At 42.8% G+C, this 19,310-nt stretch overlaps 1 protein-coding gene across 2 annotated transcripts in view; it reads right to left on the bottom strand.

Moving 5' to 3' along the window:
- Positions 1-19,310, bottom strand: part of LOC105494072 (G protein subunit alpha o1) — a 166,755-nt gene that overhangs the window by 144,317 nt on the left and 3,128 nt on the right. The gene's annotated exons all lie outside the window — the stretch shown is intronic.

The raw sequence follows: 19,310 nt of genomic DNA, 5'->3' as shown, positions 1-19,310 counted from the left end.
GGTAATAGTGCATGTGTGTGTGTGCTCGTGTGTCTGCGACACCCAGACAAAGGAGTCATCTCTATTGGACCTTGAGGGCATATAAAAACTCTCAATGGTAGGGTACAGACATCCTGTGTAAAAGAATTAGATAACTGAAGAGATCAGTGTGGTTCAGCTTCCAGAGGAACATCCCATGGACCAGATGAGACTTGAGCGGCAATTGGAGGCCAGATCTATAGAGAAAGAGGAAGAAGCATGCTTAGGCAGCCAGCAGCTATGGGTATGGAGGCAGGAGGTGGTGGGTGCCAGGGAGAAGGCATTCTGTAGGAGGGGGAGTCCACTCAGGATCAGTGTGGTGCACTACACCATGCTATGTCCTCCAAGCCAAGCCAATGCCCAGACTCAATGCAGAGGGTGACCGAGCAGGGCAGTGAAGGGCAGAAACAGCATTTCTAGATGGCAGCTGAGGAGACTTTATGCACTGGACCCAGAGGAAGGCTGGGAGGTGATGGCAGTGAGGGGGCCCAGGCCAGGCACGGGCAATGGGACAGAAACATCTGGTACGCAAGTGTTGGCAAGAAGTGAGAATTGTGGCCAGCTCACAGGCTTGGGGTTGGGACAGAGGGACAGCTACTATGTCCCCAGGATGGCAGAGGAGGACTTCTTTCAAGGCATTCTCATCCCTAAGAGATGAGAACAGAAGCCCTAGACAGAAATTGGTACTCCCATGCTGAGGGCAGACTTGAGGTTAGCACTACTTAGATAGGATTTTTGTGCCACCCACATGATTTTTAGTGTCTTTTAAAAAACGTCCTGTTTACTTTAACTTCATCCTAAGCAATAATTATGTGGTTTTGATGTGTTAGGAATCTTTTGTCCTAAAGCACATTAAAATAAAGTGTGTACTTGCATACCACTAAACTTGGGGAAACCTGCCCCTGTGACTCTGCTCCCAGGAGTCTGCACCTAGACCCCAGGCTGTGGAGCCCAAAGCCGGGTCAGCAGCCCTGAATGAGGTCTGGGGCCAGGCTCCTTGTCCTGTGAAAGCCTCAGTGCTCATGGTCTGGTAATGCTGATATGGGAGAGCAGGTGCAGAGCTAGGGCCAACGGGAAGTCCCAGCAAAGAGAGCCTCCTCCACTACGAGACCAGCAAGGCAAGGCAGCCCAACATGTTCAGTGTTTGTCTCCTGTAAACCAACCAAAAATAACTGAGTCTTCCTAGAATTCTTCCCAGATTATGCCAGAATCAACCCCCTTCATTCATGGAAGGGATCCTTCCTTTCCATGTCCCTCCTTTGTCAGGACACACACACACACATCCACAGGACACCAACCCCAAGCCCCAGGCCTGGCAGGGGAACAACACAGTCCGAATGCCCACAAGTCTTAGGTCCATGTGAGTCTGTGATGGGGATTTCTTTCCCGTCCCTGCGTTTAGTGAGACCACACCCAGAGAAACTACTGTCTCCACGACGGCACCCACTGTTCCAGTTTTTTGTGACTCCAGACATATAAACCTCCTTGTGGTTCGCACACACGCAGGGCAGACTCGGGACTTGGAGCCTCTGTACTGTCTATTTCTGGCTGCCTGGAGCACTCTTCCCCCAGGTGCACATGGCTGGCTCCCTCGCCTCCATCAAGGCTTTTCTCCGATTTCATCTTCTAGTATGGCCCCCTCCCTGACGACTTAAAAAACTGTAACATCAAGGCATGCATGGTGGCGTGCACCTGTAATCTCAGGCCACTCAAGGGGATCGCTTAAGCCCAGGAGTTCAAAACCAGCCTTGACAACATAGCAAGACTCATCCTCCGCCACCCCATCTCAGAAAAACACCCCCAAAACCAAAAACCAACATTCCCTCCCCCTCATGCCCCTTCCCTGCTTTATTTTTCTCCATCGCACTTGTCACCAACTGATATATACTACTACATATATTTTCCTTGTTTATTGCCTGTCTCCCCTAACAAGAATGTCAGAACACTCCAGGAGGGCAGAGATTTTGTGTGCCTTGCTCAGTTACAACACCTAAGATGGTGCTCAGTACACAGTAGAAGCTCAATTGATATCGGCAGAGTGAAAAAAGAAAAATGAAAGAACAATAACCTCGGTGGAAAGCATTTTAACCAAATAGTTTCAAACACTTTTGTGTAAAGGCTACAAATATCTGAAAACAGACAAATTTACATTCCCTCTTCCCCAGAAGAATTCCTACAGCAGGTCTTGACCAAAAAGTAGCAACTGGGTCTGGCCTGGCTTAGCTGTGAGACTTTGAGTTCTCCCACAGGTGAGCAGATGCCCGTGGTGCTGGCCACCGGGCAGGGCTCCTGGGGATGTCTCTGACTATAGGCAGCCTGACCCTGTGTGTGCCCATGTCATTTTACAGAAAAAGCCTGCCAGAGGCCCTGTGCTCTAGGGAGTTTTCCGATCGCCTCCTTGCTGCCACAGCCAGTCCAACATCTTTTGTCAGAAACGATAGTTCATCACTCTTATTTGGAAGCTGCCTGTCCAGCAATTTCTGTGAATCGAAACCCTACCAGGAGCCAGGAAGGACAAGCACAATGAAGAACTCTGAGCACCTACACAGCACAACAGCAACCTTGTCACCATCACTTACATGTGTATAGTAACTCACAATTGCCAATTCATTTTTACATACTTAATATTGTGTCACAGATAGGCAGAAATGCAGACATGTCCAGGCACTAAAGCACAAGCACTCTACTTCTAGAAGAGTTCCTCAGGTCTTCACTTATGTCCTATTTATTCTTGCTGTACACTCTATTGTGACAAACCTGGTCATTTAGTTTTCTGGGCCATCGCAGATTCAGAGCAGAACAAGAGAAGGGAATAATGCTTGAGGTGGGACCATTGAAAGCATCAAAACATGAGAGATGACAGTCAGCCAAGAGACAGGAACATTCCACAAAGCTTATCAAAGCAGAGTTCACTGCATTCCAGGACCATTGCGGGTGAAGGGGAGGGCAAGCGTCTGTACGATTGCCCTTAGGAGCACCAATCTTTAGCATGAAGCAATAATAGAAAAAGGATGAGTTGGAGCCATCAGGACAAAGGTTACATACCGTGTATGGCATTCAATTACTTTTGGTAACGCATGTGACTACTTTCTTTTGTAAATGTCCCTCCAAGTTTCTAAAACTCTCCCTGAATTAGTAAACAGAGCTTGAAAAGAACATTTACATTTTTTAAACAGTAAAAGCCACTCTCACAAGTAGTCCCTTGACAGGACTTCCTGGTTTTTCTCAGTCGTTGAAGACTCTCCTCCCATCAATCGCCAAGTAGCCTGGGTCTGCACACTCACATCTCAGATCCAGGCTAAAGTCCGCAGTTTGTCCCTTCCTTTCCCCCATTATTTCTCATTCTTTGACTCTGGAGTTGCATAATTTACAGTCACCCTGTGAAGAACCATGTGTTCCAGAGTAGGAAGTTGTCAGGCTGAATAGAGTACTGCTGGGCTGTGTTCACACACAGAGCATTTCCCCATGCCTTTGCACAGCCAGCAGCAGCAAACTCTCTCCTTGTATGCAGGCAGCTCTGGACAATCAACGAGAAGGGGGAGGGGGTGCTGGGAAGCACTGAGACCATAAATTCTGTCTAGGCCACTGTATAACAAAGCAGTCATAAAACCTCAATGCATTTTCAAGTCGAGACTGAAACAAGATGCCCAGAGCAACTCCTAATTTGGTTCCTAGAACCCAACAAGTTGTGAACTCATTTCCTTGGTTGGGAGGGAACTATGTAGAAGGGCAGGGGTGGAGACTGACCTCAGAACTTTGGGCAGAAACTCAACCCAAGAGTTGACAGTAACCAGGCCTGCACAAGTCTAAAGATGCTAGCAAAGCTTTAATACAAGCAGCCCTAGAGCTGGGCTGGGAGGGGACCCTGGAGGACAGCATAGCTGGAGGTAGGAGGCCCAGGGAGTTCTGGGGTGTCTATGCTCAAATGCAGAAGGCATGTAGTCTGGTGTATGCTTAACAGAGCAACAGCACTCCTCCAACCCTAAACTGTTCTTTCAGGGATATGCCTGAACAAGTTTATTTCATCATCTCTCTGAGTCTTATTTTCCTCATCTATAAAAAGGGGTTATCAATAATCTGCCTCCAATGAAAGTTAAGCTGATCACGCATATTAAGCATCTTAAATAACAGGTGTTCAATAAACGTTATTTCCTTCTCCCCACCTGGCTTTCTCTAACCCTTCCTGAATATTCTCTCTTTGAAAGTCAGCAGAAATAAGACCGCATTCATGCTTGCTCTGCTACTAGCTAGCCATAGGAACCTAGACAGATCACTCCCCTCTCTGGGCCTAGAATCTACACATTAACTATTAGAATTATACAACAATTAAGGTGGATGAATTTAAAAATCAATACACAAAAGTCAACTGTATTCCTATATACCAGAAACAGATGCAAAACGCAATTCAAAAAATGAAGCAATTAACCAGAGACTGAGAAGATGAACTACAGGCTAGGAGAAAATATTTGCAAAAGACTAGATAAAAGGCTGTTATCCAAAATGTACAAAGAACTCTTAAAACTCAACAATAAGAACACAAACGACCCAATCAAAAAATCGGGCCAAAGCCCTTAACAGACACCTCACCAAAGGAGATATACAGATGGCAAATAAGCATATGACAAGATGCTCTACATCATTTATCATTAGTGAAATGCAAATTTCTCTAACAAGGAGATACCACAACACACATATTAGAATGGACAAAATCCAAAAACAGACAACACCGAATGCTGGTGAGGCTGCAGACAACAGGAACTCTCATTTGTTGCTGGTAGAAAAGCAAAATGATATATCTATTTTGGAAGACAATTTGGCAGTTTCCTACAAAACTAAACATGTTCTTACCATACAGTCCAGCAATTGTGCTCCTTGGTATTTATCCAAAGGAGTTAAAAACTTATGTCCACACAGAAACCTGCACATGAATGTTTACAGCAGGTTTATTCATAATTCTCAAAACTTGGAAGCAACCAAGATGTTCTCCAGTAGGTGAATGGATGAACAACTGTGGTATATCCAGACAGTGCTAAAAGGAAGTTGTCAAGCCATGAAAATATATATATATTACTAAGTGAAAGAAGGCAATCTGAAAAGGCTACATATTAGAAGTCTTTTGAGTCCAACTGTATGATTCCAACTATGTGACATTTCTGGAAAAGACAAAGCTATAGAGATAGTAAAAACATTCCTGGTAGCCAGGAGTTGGGGGAGGAACAAAGAACAGGTGGAGCACAGGGGATTTTTAAGGCAGTCAAAATACTCTGTATGATACCAAAATGATGGATACATGTCATTACATATTTGTCCAAACCCATAGACTGTACACCACCAAGAGTAAAGCCTAAGGTAAATTATGAACTTTGGGTGATTATAATGCACCAGTGTAGGTTCATCAACTGGAATAACTGTGCCCTCTGGTGAGAACTGCTGATAAGGGGAGGTTGTGCATGTGTGTGGGGAGGGACGTATGGGAATTTTCTGTACCCCTTTCTCAATTCTGCTGTGAATCTAAAACAGCTCTTTAAAAAAAGAAGCAATTACAAAACCATTGTAAACATTAAGTATCTAGTTATAAATCTAACAAAAAGTACATGAGCTCTTCATGGGAAAAATTATAAATATTTCTTAAGAGAAATTACGATAAATAATGGTGAAACATATCATGCTCATGGATCAGGAAGACTCAAGATTTACAGACATCAATTCTACTCAGAGTAGTGGATTCGAATAAATACTAATCAAAATCCTAATAGGGATATGTATGTGTGTGTGCATCACAAAAACTGATTCTAACATTTACATGCAAGCACAAAGAGCCAAGACACTCATGAAGACCAAGGGGAGTGGGATTTGCTAAACCAAATATCAAGACATGTTATAAAGCTTGATTACATGTCGTAATCAAGACAGTGTGGCACTGTCATAAGAACAGAGTCCAATGGGATGGTATACGAGCCAAGAAACAGGTCCCTGCATGCTTATCACATACATGCTTAACTTATGACAGCGGTGGCCCCACAGAACAGTGACAGAAAGCTGGGACCAATGAGTATTCATTAGAGAAAAAACAACTTACATCATACACAAGAATCAACTACAGGTAAATTAAACACTTAAATAGAAAAGAAAATAAATCTTCGAAGTTTTTTAAAGAGGGGGGAAATAGAGGGTAGCCTTTGCACCTCAAGATAAGGAAAGACTTCTTCTTAAATAGTACACACACACACACACAAAAAAAACACCAACCAAAAAGAGCGAGACTGAAAGACATGACTACATTAAAAAAAGAGAAATATCTTTTCAGCACAAAACACCATTAACAAAGTGAAAAGACAAGCCAGGGAATGGGAGGTAATACTTGTAATGAAAACAAAAAACAAAAAGGACTAGTATTTAGAACATATAAAGAACACCTACAAATTAATAAGAAAATTACAACCTAATTTAAAAAGTGGCAAAAGAACAGGTCTACCTCACAAAAGAGGAAATCCAAATGTCCAATAAATATATGAAAAGCTGTTCAACCTCTTTAGCAATCCAGACTATGTAAAATAAAACCACAATGAGATCTACTACTTGCCTATTGGTTTGGTAAAAATGAAGAAATCTGACAGTACCAAATATTGGCAAGAATTTATAACAACAGAAATTATTTCTGCTACTGTGAGTATAAAAATGGAATTACCACTTTGGAAAACACTGTATATTATCTAATGCAGTTGAAGATTCCCAGCAATTCCTCTTCAAAGAACCCTTCACAAATGCATGTGCCCCAGAATACACATACACACACACATACACACACACACACACACACACACATTGGTAGCATCTTTTATAACTGCTCCAAACTCAAAATGACAAAATGCCACATCAACAGTAGAATGGATAAATAAATTACAGTATAGTCACAGCTGGTCTGTAACAATGCATACTATATAGCAATGAAGTGAAGAATAATTAATAGTACATTCATGAATATCCACTAATATTTATGAATGCTATATAGAAAAATTAAAAATATTCATAAAATGAATACCATAGAATACTATGTAGCAATGAAAATCAACTCCAGTTACATACAACTGGGATATTATGAATGTAATACTGAAGGAAAGATACAAATAGCATGATTCCAATTATATCAAAACCAGGCGAAACTAGACTAAATGATCAGAGGATGCATATGTAGGTGGTAAACTCTAAAGAAAGGCAAGGACGCATGAAACTTACCACGAAAGTTAAGGTAGTAAGGAGTGAGGCAGGGAGCTGTGATCAAAAAGGGATATTTAGAGACATTCTTGGGCACTAGCAATGTCCTACTTTTTTACCTGGTGATGGTTACCGGAGCGCTTGCTTTTTAAAAGTCCATAAAACATACAAGATTAATGTACATTCTGCATGTATATTGATCTGCATCACAACAAAAATGTTTCTTTTAAAGACAGTGTCAACGTTACCTCCTCTAGGAAGTCTTCCCAGACCCCACACTGAGGTAGGTGCTCCCTCACCATTTTGCTTTATTAACTGTAAGAGCAGAGGTGGAGCCTATTTTAACTCACTATTATATCCTGTGTCCCCAACAGTGTTGAACATATGGTGAGTGCTTAATAAATATTTGCTGAATAATCAACAATTGAATTTAAGCATCTGAGTTGGTAAAAAGTAGTTAGCCCTGGACCAATTAATTCATAACAACTAAGAATGTTCTGAGTGGTGTGATGGAAAAAGAAACACACCTAGAATCAGAAAAACTAGGCTTTAGTTCTACCATGTACTGGCCACATCACCTTAAATAAATCATGTTTTCTCTGATAGCAAAAATGATACAAATAGCTACCATTTAGGGAATTTCAATTATCTGCTACCTGCTTTTAGCTGTGTTATCTCGTTTACTCCTCAGAGTGTATCTGCAGTGTGTTTATTTATTTTTTATATTTTGGTGTTTTCTTAACAATCAGGAAACTGAGGTTCAGAGAGACTGAATAATTTTCCCACATCACACTGATAGCCAACAAATGGCAAAGCCAGAATCTCCAAAGTTTATGCTTCTTTCACACTGCTATACTGACTTATTTTTGCCTCAGTTTCTTCATCTGTAAAATGGGAACATGGTAACATATGTGCAGCCTGATGTTGCAAGGCTCAAAGGAGATCATGAATTGCTTGAAAATGTTAAAGACTACTTAAATGTAAGGAGAGTAATACGTAATAAGCATCTCCCATGGGCCCACACAAAAGAAGCAGATGGTTTCTATCCACATTGAGGTTTCAAACCAGTTTTTAAGGAAAAGCTAGGTAAACAGGAAAACTAGGAACACACATCAATAAGCTGATGTAAGGAAGCCACTAGGAACAGCACATAACACAGGCTGAATTGTAAGAACAGCATTGAGGGGGCGTATGGCTTGGACTGCAACCATGCCTGTTTCCAGGCTTGCTCCCTGCCATGTACCCTCCACAGGGCGGCCAGAGGGATTCTGTTAAGTCTCACTGCAATTCTTTTATTTGATTAAAAAATATGTATTTTATAAGTCAGGTTTACTGAAGTATAATTTACTTAGAGTAAAATTCAATCTTTTTAGGTATACAGTTTTGATGACTTTTGATAAACACACACAGTGGTATAACCACCACCACAATTAAGAGAGAAAATATTTACATCACCCACAAAAGTTCCCTTGTGCCCCTTTGCAAGCTCCATCCACACCCAATTCCCTGGAAACCACTGATGTAATTTCCATCCCTGTGGTTTTGCCTTTTCCAGGATGCAGAGGTATCTTTTAATGCATAAGTCAGGTCAAGTTGTCAATCTCCCATGGCATTCAAAATGAAACCCAGATGTCTCTCCATAGCCAACAGGCCTTCCCTGCACATTGGCTTCTAACTGCTTTTTTCTTTTTTTTTTTTTGAGACAGTCTCGCACTGTCGCCCAGGTTGGAGTGCAATGGTGTGATCTCGGCTCACTGCAACCTCTGCCTCCCGAGTTCAAGCGATTCTCCTGCCTCAGCCTCCCGAGTAGCTGGGATTACAGGCACCCACCACCATGCCCGGCTAATTTTTTGTATTTTTAGTAGAGATGGGGTTTCACCGTGTTACTCAGGATGGTCTCGATCTTCTGACCTCGTGATCCGCCCGCCTCAGCCTCCCAAAGTGCTGGGATTACAAGCATGAGCCACTGCGCCTGGCCCTAACTGCCTCCTTAACCTCATTGTGTGCTATTTTTCCTTCTCTGTGGTCTAGAGCTCCACTGGCCTTCTTTCTGCTCATTTCTGTGCCAGGGCCTTGCATCTGCTGTTCTCTTTTCCTCAGATCTTTCCTGACCTGCCTTTTTACCCCTCATCTCCCTCAATCCCTCTCCATTATTTAATCCCAGTTTCCTCCTTTAGAACACATATGACTATATGAAATGATCTTTGCCTTCAATTATTCCTGTACTATCTTTCTTCTCTAAAACTGTAAGGTCATTGAGGCAGGGAGCTTGTCTATCTTAGTAAAGGATCTATTCCTAGAAACTGAGAAAGTGCCAAAGTATGGTTGGTCTTCCAATGGCCTTCACAGAATGAACAAACACGCACCAAAGAAGACAGGGAATAGCGAGGGCCATGTGGTTGAAATTCTAAGGAAAGGATTCAAAGAAGAAATAGGCCCTCCATAGCACATGGGGAATTAAGAGTAGGAAGAATGGCCACAGCTCAGAACTAGGTTGTCCACGTATCCCCATTCTACCATCCCTTCCCCAAGGTCCTCCCACCAATGAGGCCACGGAGTACCAGGGAGATAGAGTGGGTGCCTCTCCTGCCCTTGCCCACTGGTGCCCTCAGGCTTGTCCATCTCCTAAGGCATGGGTCCCTCCAGCTCTTGCTGTTTGCCCTGGCTGGAACTCCTGCACACAGCCAGCTCAGATTACAGCCTTCCTTCTTTTTTCCACGTGAATTCAAAAAGAGGGGAACCCCAGGAGTTGTTTTGTCTTTGTACTGTGGAACCACCTTCAGCCTTTCTCCCTGTGGAAGAGCATCAAACCATCCGGGTCTCGTAACCCTGACAGTATTACAGGACAAATTCCTACCTCACAGGGCCCCACATTCTCAGTGGAGAGTACACGTGGACACTACATGCACTGGTGTCCAGAATTCCCTGAGCTGATGTCCCAGTTTTCTTTCTCAATTAGCACTAGAGTTCTGAAAGCTTAATTTTTTAAATAATTTATTATGTCAGTTGGGGGTGGCCAAGGGAGAAGGAGGGGAATTCCTTTGCCACAAGAACATCTGTTTTGCTGGGCAGGAAGTACAAATTATGACCTCAAGACTTGAGTAGAAGCTTATAGATCACGCAATCCAGTTTCCCAATTTTATATGTGAGGATACTAAGTCCTAAGGAAGTTAAGGAACTTGCCTGGGGACCATCAAGCTAAATAACAGAAACAGAGCTGGGATGAGAAGTTGGATTCTTGACTCCCAGTCCAGACCTATTTCTACCATAAAAATTCTTTAAGTTTGGCTTTTATCCCTCTCCCTCCACTGAAACTGCACTTTTAAAGGCCCTCGATAGCTTTAGATACAATGGTCTCTCCTCAGAACTTACCTAACTTGGCAATGCCAAGAAACAGAACCCTACTCGCCACCCAGAATTCCTGAAGCATATTCCCTTCCTGGGGATCCACTGTGGCAGGGTGCTCTGGGTTTGCCTCCTGCTTCTCTGCTCTCTGGCTCCTTTTGCCAGTTGGAGCTACCTGTGGGTCTACTGAAGGTAGGTTCCCTTCCTCACTGCCACAGTGGTGCACCCCTTCCCTGGGCCCTCCCTCTCCTGGCCATCTGCATGTTCACCCCAGGGATACCACATCCACTCTCACGGCCCGACCACAAGGGCAGCTAAGCCCACTTTTCCTTCTAGCCCAGATCTCTCTTCTAAATGCCAGAACTACCTCCCAAGCAAACAACTGAACATTTCCTGTTACCCTGTAAGGACCTGAAATTCATGCTTATGGGTTCATCTGCCATCTTCTCTCTCTGCTACCTCTTCCCTGCTCCTGTGTTTCCTCACAGGTTCAAAATGGGGAGGACTTCTCTGATATACTCTCTTCTTCTCATGTTCATTCAACTAGACACTAGGGGTCATCTCTCCTGAGCTCAACTTCCTGTCCTCATCATTATACCCTAGAATTTCTCTACAAACTTCCCATCCTTACTGCCCTCCTGTCTGTCTTAGGGAAGGAGATGCACATTCATGTCAAGATCAAGCTACCCATCCCCTAAGGGCTTGTGTTCCTTCTACCACTTCCTCCTTCCTATACCTTCAACTTTTCCATTCATCTGTAAAATGGAATTGATGGAATTCATCAGGGCTCTGGACAACTTCTCAATGGATCCAACTACTCCCATGTTAGCCAAATGAACTATAAAAGCAAAGCCCTCCCAGGACCCCACACTTGCTCTCTCCCTCCCTACCTCTCACCCCTTTTTTTTTCTGTAGCCCACGTTTCTTTTGGGCCGGGAGAGAGGTCCTCCATGGATTTCCTCAATCCCATACATTTCTTAACTCCACTGCAATTTGGCTTTTCTCCCACCAGTCTATTGAAACTGCTCTTGCCAAGGTCACCAACAACTTGCCAGATTCAATGGACACCTGCCAATCTTCATCTTATCTGTCTACTGCAATATCTGACTCAACTAACCACTTCCTGCCCTTGAAAGTCTTCTGTTCCTTGGCTTTCATGATGCTACTTTGCCTTGGGTTTTCTTTTTCATCTCTCAGATCACCTCTTCTCATTTTCCCTCACAGGTTCCTCTTCCTAAATTATTCTCATTTCCTGGAGCTGGAACATGTCTGTGACGGGAGACACATCCCTGCCTTCTCTCTCCTTCTCACTCAGCCTACTAAGGTTACCAACTTCTATGGCTCTCACCACTCAAAAAGACCACAGAATTTCAAATTGACCCCTCTCCCCAGGTGTGTCCTATCTAAACCACCATCAGGATCTCCACTCGGATGATCCACAAGAATCACCAACATGACCAAATGTAGTCATCACTTTTCTCCCCAAGTTTTCTCTCTTCCTCCTGCATTTTTCCATCTCAGGGAATGGTACTACCATCTACCAGTAGCCCAAACCAGGAATCCTGGAATCATTTTTGTCTATACTTATTAAAATTTATCTCCTTCTCAATGCTCTTCCAACTGATCAACAAATAAATTCAATTACTCCACTGCCCAAATATCTCTTGAATCTGTTTCCTTTCCCCACCCACACTACCACTGCTTTAACTTAGTTCTTAATCTTTTTCCCAAATGGGTCACAGAAGTAACTTTCCATCTGGTCTCCCAACCTCCAGAGCTGATCCTCTCCAGTCTACACAGGTGATCTAATGACAGCCCTCAGGTGGCATCTCATTATCTTCAGAATAAAATCCAAAGTCCTTAGCACAATAGATAAGGCCTTTCATGATCTGGTTTCTGTCCCATCTTTCATTCCTCATTTCTCAACACTCCTTTTACATATTTTGTTCTAGTCAAATCAAACTATTTTACACTTCTAGCATGTTCCATGTGGTGACATCTTAATGCCTTTACACATGCCAGTCCCTCTGCCTGTCATTCCTTTTTTTCGACCTGCTGAACTACCACTTGTTTTAAAGGCTCAGTTCTCATGCCATTTTCTCTTGGCTGTCTTCCTTGAACTGCCTGCCTAGAGAAGGTGCCTTCTGTTTTACCACAGCACACTGTGCATACAGACATCGTGGCCCTTCCTACCCTGAAGTGCAAGACTCTTTTACATGTAGCTCCCTCCAGACCATGAGTTCCTTCAGGACAAGGACTGAGGTGTTCCTCTGTACTTCCATGACACTGTGTGTATGCTACCCACAAAGTAGGCAATCATAAATGCTTATGGATGGACAGATGGATGGATCTCCTATCATCCTGTCTTTCCACAGTTCTCCAAGACACCTGCCTCCACCAAAGCCAGAGCCTTATCTCTGTTACAATCTGAAAATGGCCCCTATTTTTGAGGCAGTAATGGAAAATTACTTTAAGTCCCGTCCAGATGGTTGCTAGGGAATAATCTGGTATCCAAATCAATGTGATATATGATGACCATTACTACCACCACCAGAAGGAACTCAGCACCAATTAGGCACTTTCTATTCTCTCAGCCACTGACCTCAACCACGGCTGGCACCATCAACATCTGGGTGTGAAGTCCTAGACTGCCAGGTCTCTACTGCCCATACTGGTGGTGGTCTAGTAAGAAGGGTGTGGAGTTACAATGAAAAGAACACAGGCTTTGGAATTAGACAAATCATTGTCTGAATACAACCCTGTCACCTACTAAGCTGTGTGGCCTTGAGCAAGCCACCTTACTTCTTTGAACCTCACTTCCTCATCTGTAAAATGGAATTGATGACTATATTTGCTCACATGTTGACAAACAAATGAATATAATAGACTGAAAATGATGAACACTTTCCATGGCCACCAAAAGCTTTCAATGTGATTATTTTGGTTTATGGAGAATAATAAGGTTCATTCCTCGTATATCTCATATTCTTCCTTTTCTTTAACTAACATTTATTAAGACCTCCTTTGTGCCAGGCATTGGGCATGCTGCTGTACTATGAGCAAAAATAAGTAACATCCTTGCTTCAGGTGACCTCAGGAACAATTTTAAAGCACGGACAAGCTATTCTCATAAGTAACAATATTCTACAGAAAACCTATCTGTTGGCTAAGACACAGGCAGAGAATCCAAGGTAAATTGTTAGCTATGAAATCCTAGCCTTATGTATTAGTCTCCCTTTCTCTTTTCTCCATTCTACTTGCTTCTAGGATGGCTGACAAATCAAGAGAGTGGGGGGACCAAATTCAGGGCACCAACTATTAGCCTTGCAGGATTTTATTTTACTTTAATTTTTTGGTGCTATGAAAAGCACAATGTTTTTCCTCTTCTCTGTAAAGAAAATTAGAACTAAAGATGGCTCAGCAGATAAAAGCTGTGGGTGGTAAATACTCCCACTATTCCCCACCACCTTTCAGGCTTCTAAGTTTCTCTTTGCATTTACTGCATCTTAGAGCTGGAAACCTGAAAGAGCCCTGAGAAATTCTACAGTGAAAACCCGTATCCCAATTAACAGATGAGCAAATTGAGGCCCAGGGTGGCCAAGTGATCTGCCCAAAGTTAAATGAGAGAGTGAATCAAAATTAAAATACAGTTCTCCTGATCCTCCCCTTTTACTAGTCTGCAAATCTCACTGCTCCCTAGGTTTTAGGCACCTTAACCCAGGCAAGTTTCTTCATATGCAGCCAACCCTGGTGAATGCTAGGGCTGTCTTCACTTCTGGGCATCCTGGAAGCCACGGAAAAACCACTTCTCTTATAATGTTACTGGCTCTCTCCTCCCAGAAACATCCTGTTTCTTACTAATGAGATATTTTCAGATCCTCCTCTTTGGTTTAAGAACCATGTCTGCATGAAAAGTTTGGTTAGAGGTGTTTTTCTCAAATTGACTCTCAGAACTACAAATTTCCTGGCTGACAAAGCTTCGTGGCTGAGGATGCTATTCCGCAATTAACTTAGTCTTAAAAGAACTTTCATGGATACCCTACACCCCCACGGGATAAAACCATAACTCATGCTTTAATATTGAGAACATCAAGACCCTGAAAACGAAGGGAATTCCCAATTTCATAAACTGTTGACAACAGGAAAGGAGTTTGGGGTATCCCTGGTCCAACTCTTTCAGAAAACTGAGCCTTCGGAGGCGCAGAGGCAGAGCTACTGACCTGGACTCCTCGTTCAGTGCTCTTTCCCACCCTTTGAAATGTCACCCCAGCCTCCTGGGCTGAAGCAGCTGTGCCATCAAAAATGTCACATTAGTTATGACAACACAGTTTGTTATATAACTGGTGCTGCAGAGCAGGCAAGGGGAAGAAGCCATGAGCATGAACCACAGCACCCCGCTTCTGCTTCTCAGGGCGGCTAAGTCCCACATACTTACTTGACAAGAGAACTCCATATGGGAAGGGAACACCCACTAATCAAAGAAATAAAAACTAGAGCTAACATTTTTATAATGATTTCCACATTCTAGACACTACTCAAAGCACATTTCATCATTTCATATTTTAACTCATTTCATGCTCACCACAATCCTATTATTTTCATTATCAGTCCCATTTTACAGTAAGGAAACTGAAGCACCAAATGTTATGTGCCTTGTCTAAGGTCACATATTTAGTTATCAGTAGAGCCAAGATTTGAAGCCAGGCAGCCTGTTTGCAAAGTCTGTGCTGTTAACCACCTCTCAATTTTAGAGAAGCATGCTAAACTGATTCTCTAAAAACAAGAAACTACCTATTTCTCTGAATCAGTGAACAGGCCACTGCTCTCTCCTCTCCTTCCCCCCAGTGCTAATCACGGATCTGTTGGACAGATTTCTTTCTACCAGTACTGTGTGTGAATGACAGGGATGGAAGAAAATAAGAATGTGACACAGATTTGAAGAAATTCTTAGGATGGAGTTCATTTGAGATCTTCAAGCTTTTTATGATGATGCAATCAGTAAGAAAGTGAGGTGAGTGCTGTTCTCATAGCATATGCCACTTGTAAACCCACAAGTCTGTGGGTATGTACAAACAGGCACACTTTTTCTTTCTTCAGAATCAAAAGTTTTCTCTATTAGTGTCAATTCTGAGGGTAACTCTTTCCAAAATGTGTTTTTGGGTTTTTTTGCTTTTGTTTTTTTTTTTTTTTTTTTTTTTTTTTTTCAGTTTGGAATCACCCCTTCACCAGTTTTTCTGTTGTCTTTCAGATCAAGATGTATTCTGGTGATAATGGTCTGTCTGGCTCCATAAGAAATGACAATGAAAACACTCTGGGAGGCAGCGAGTTGAGTCCCAGTATCCAGATAGGCTGAGCACATATCGGAAAAATAGGGCCTCATTCTACTCATATTAAATCTCCAGTGTTAATGGAGATAGGGTATTGTGAGTAGCTGAAAAACATGAGTGATCTTGTCCTATCTTTAGCAGATGTGGCATGTGAAGAAGCACAATAAAATCTGGGAGTTCCATGTGTTAAAAGAAACAAGACACACTCCCACTCTGAGCATCGTAAATCTAATCCAGCCCTGTTCGCACATAGAACAGACGTTCTGCATTCTTTTCCAGCCATGTTGATTCTCATGAAGCTTCACCCATTTCGTCTAATTGGAAACAACCCTTTCCAACAAGCATATAGGTTCTACTTTAGAATCCAATAGGTAACTGAGGCTCAAGAATTCCACAACTGACTCCCGAGGAGATCAGGTGGACCGTTTGCCACTCTTCTGGCAGGAAGGTCTGCTGGTATTTACAGCTCAGTGCACAGTAAGGAGGGAGACAGCACCATCCATCAGGAAAAGAGAACTCATCTGCTACTTGATCTGACATTCCGTTCACGCTCTTGCTGTCTCCGGAGAGCAAGGTGCACCCATTTGAATAAACATAGAGATGGGAGGAAGGGAGGGAGGCAAAGCAGCCATCGAGATGACTGCAGAAATAACAAGTCTACAAATCTAGAAGAGTGGTTCTCAGTGGAATACTACCCCAACGTGCGACCCTGCAGGCAAGTGTGGGAAATGTCCTTTTAGACGGCTGCACTTTCATGGAGTAATGGCTGCAGGTTGCTATTCACCTCCATTAATGCCTAATGCCTGTCATTTAGTAGGTGCTGAAGAGCACTGTGCTGAAAGAATGCAAGCTTGACCACTTCTCAGCCTTTTGGCTAAGATCAAGTGAAGGATGTAAGCTTGCCCTGAACCCATACCAAACAGTAGATACCCTAATTACAAAGTCAGGGTCAGCTGGGAGGAAAAAACCATCAGCTTTTTGGTGACAGGTGACCTTTTAAGACAGCCTTTCCTGACAGGATAGGGTCTGTTCTCTGAATCACATCCCACTTGTCAGGCTGGAATATTTGTATGAGCAGTGACGTCTTCATCAGGCAAATTCTTAAATTTGTTTTAAAATGGCACTAAGCAGGTACTGTGGGAATGAACGCACAACCAAAGTGCTCGATTTTTATGGTGCCCGTTTTGGCAAAGACTAGCAGCTAGCATGCAATGCCTCATGGCCACCTTTGAACTCCCTTTCTAAAAATTCCACTTAATGCTCCAGAGACAGATAGCCTGAACTCAACATTACAGAAAACTCAACACCTCGAATGAGGGCAAATTGTAGCTCCCAGAGCAACTCCACAGTTCATTTTACATTTTCACCAGGTACATGGTCCAAGTGGGTGTCACTATTTGTTCAGAACTGGGAAATCACTTAAAGTGATATTCTGTCAATTCTATACCTCATAAAATTACAACTCGTTAAGGGATTTCTTTGTAAGGGTTTGGTAATTAAATAAAATTGACAGTTCTTTAAAAAATTTCTGATTAGTCTGAATAACTCAGAGTCTTATTGATTGACTATAAAATGATGAGGCTGTATCACAGGTGAGGTCACGACCCCCAAACAAGCAAAATTATTTAAAATGCCATGCAAAAAAAGAGTCACTGGTTACTCACACATGGTATGTATAAAATTACATTTGTGCTATCTCAATTATCAGTTTATTTCTCAGTACTGAAATGTTTTGGATTGTCTGACAGAGCTCCCTCAAACGAATTCACAGTCACACACACAAGGGGGAAAAAAACCCCAAAACACTATTGTTCAAATAAAAATTTTAATATAAGTACTGAGAATCAGGCTTTTCAAATGACACTCTAAAACTGTGGTATCTCTTAAGCAGATGCACGTTTCCCCTTATAACACGTATCAAGCAGAAGAACTTTATGTCAGTATCTCTGCAATGTTCCTAGGCTGATGAAGATGTTACCCCTTTGTTCTAAATAGCAACTGCCAGCCGGTCCTTTATCATTTAACCTCAGTTACTATAGGAATATACAGAAGCCTGTTTCTTCTAATTAGCACACCACAACAAGGATGAGAACACAGGCTCAAAGGAATGACTCTTTACTCTTCTGGAAATGCTAAATAAAAGAAGTTTTATTCAGTGATGTCTGAATATCCATATTCTTCCTCTCTATCCAATGTGCTGAGCTCTTAAGACTACAGCCCCCCATTAGGAAATCACTGGGTTATCATAGGGTATAACCTAAAGAGGGCTCTCTGTTGAATGTCATCTGTCCAGGTGAAACAACACAGCTTCCTAATTAACCAGTACATATGGCCTGATAGGTTGGTCACCAATCGTACTGCACAAGGAAGTTGGAAACTGCTTTCTATAAATGCCACCTAGATTTTTGGGCCTGGCCCCATCCACAGAATTCTCCTGACTTAAAGTGACTCTCAGTCAAGTGGCCATCTCAAAAACCATATCTGCAAGGGAGGACTCAAAAAAAATTGTTACTAGGATACAGTGACACCAATCCCACATTTTGTGGTTAATAAAACAAGTCCTGTATTCAGCTTGGCACAAGGCCCTGATCTGATGTATTTCAAGCCAAGCTGGAGGGCTCACAGGGAAAGCTGCCATTCATGAATGCTTCAGGATGACAGGACGCCAGGGTCCCTTGTGCCAAACAGGGACCAGAAACCTTTGTGATGGACCTTTTGAACAGACCCACCCTACTTCCTAAAGAGAGCTGGTGTATTGTGCTTTAAAAAAAATTGTTTTACCTACAAAATCTGTTTTTCCTGACATTTTTCTTGAAAAAGGTGTCCTGTAAGGGTGAAAAAAAAAAAAAAAAAAAAAAAAAAAAAAAGAAGTAAAGGGAAAAAGAAGAAATGCTCTGACTTCTGATTTAACAATCTCAAACATCACTCACTTCATTTTCCCCCCTCCTCTGTGTAACCAAATGCAAGACACATAGGACTTTCCTGGGGAAGTCTACATCCAGCCTTCATTTAAGATTTCCTGCCCAGTACATAATCAGGAATTTTCATCCTAAAGTGGCACACCTATTTCCTCAGAGCGCTCAGCTCTCTTTGAATAAAAAAAGGCAAGGCACCCCTTTGGGGGATTCAGTATATATTTTTAAACTTCTCATTAAATCAACCTAATTTATGGGGCATGTTTAGCGAAGGCAGTTGCTTTGGCGGATGCAAAGTTAATTTGCAGACTCTGGCCTGTTCCCCTCCTTCCTCCCCTCCTGCGCCCTCCCCTCCCCCGAGCATTTCCGAATGCGTTCGACCCCCTCCGAAGCGGCTCGGCTCTCTCCGCCAGGACACCGACTCGGCTCCGAACACCGCCGACTCCCTTAGAGCCCCGCGCCCAGACCGCACCGAGCCTAGCCGAGCGTC

This window comes from Macaca nemestrina, chromosome 18, assembly GCF_043159975.1.
Source record: "Macaca nemestrina isolate mMacNem1 chromosome 18, mMacNem.hap1, whole genome shotgun sequence".
Classification (NCBI taxonomy): domain Eukaryota; kingdom Metazoa; phylum Chordata; class Mammalia; order Primates; family Cercopithecidae; genus Macaca; species Macaca nemestrina.
Note: the sequence above shows the minus strand (reverse complement) of the source record. Positions and strands in the feature narration are given on the sequence as shown.